We start from the raw sequence: 1,176 nt of genomic DNA on the forward strand, positions 1-1,176 counted from the left end.
TACTGTTTTATATATATATATATATATATATATATATATATATATACACATAAATATACACAGTACACATATATAAACAAAACTTATTTTGAATGCGATTAATCAATTGACAGCACTAATATATATATATATAAAAATGAGAATATCATGGAAAAGTGAAAAAAAGCAAACTTTCTTATATTCTAGATTCATTGCCCACAAACTGAAATATTTCAAGAGTTTTTTCATTTAATTCTGATGGTTACGACTTACAGTTGAGCTTAGGACAATTAAAAATTCAGTATCTGAAGAAATTAGAATATTCCATTTTGAGCTTGATTAGTTTTGGGTATAATCCTGGGCTAGTTTAGAGCATGCAACATGACTACTGCCTTGACAGTCCTCTTTTCAGAGAAGTTTTGCACTTCATTTGGAGATCAAGGTCTGGAGGAAGACTGGAGAGGCACAGAATCCAAGCTGCTTGAAGTCCAGTGTGAAGTTTCTGAATCAGAGATGATTTGTGGAGCCGTGACGTCTGCTGGTGTTGCTCCATTGTGTTTCATCAAGTCCAGAGTCAATGCAGCCGTCTAGCAGGAGGTTTTGGAGCACTTTATGCCTCCATCTGCTGACAAGCTTTATGGAGATGCTGATTTCCTTTTCCAGCAGGACTTTAGCACCTGTGACAAACCACTTCCAGTGATATGACTGCTTGACTGGCCAGCCAGCTCGCCTGACCTGAAGCCCATCTGGAGTCTATGGGATGTTTTCAAGAGAAAGATGAGAAACAGTGGATCCGACAATCCAGACGAGCTGAAGTCTTCACTAACGCCTCAGCAGAGCCACGCCGCACTGAAGCACTAATTCATGCAGAAGGAGCCCCGACCAAGTATTGAGTGCAGAATTAAACCTACTTTGGAGATCTTGAACATTTCTGTTTCGTAAATCTTTTTTTGATTAGATATTCTAATTTTTTGAGATACTGAATTTTTTACTTTCCTAAGCTGCAAGTCATAACCCTCAGAATTAAAACAAAAACAAAAAAAATCTTGAAATATTTCAGTTTGTGAGCAATGAATCTAGAATATAAGAAAGTTTGCTTTTTTGAATTAAATTACTACAAATAAAGAACTTTTCCATGATATTCTAATTTTTTGAGATGCACCTGTACATACTTACATATACAGTATATATATATAT

Source organism: Sinocyclocheilus anshuiensis, unplaced genomic scaffold (genome assembly GCF_001515605.1).
Source record: "Sinocyclocheilus anshuiensis isolate Anshui unplaced genomic scaffold, SAMN03320099.WGS_v1.1 scaffold250, whole genome shotgun sequence".
In the NCBI taxonomy this organism is placed as follows: Eukaryota; Metazoa; Chordata; class Actinopteri; order Cypriniformes; family Cyprinidae; genus Sinocyclocheilus; species Sinocyclocheilus anshuiensis.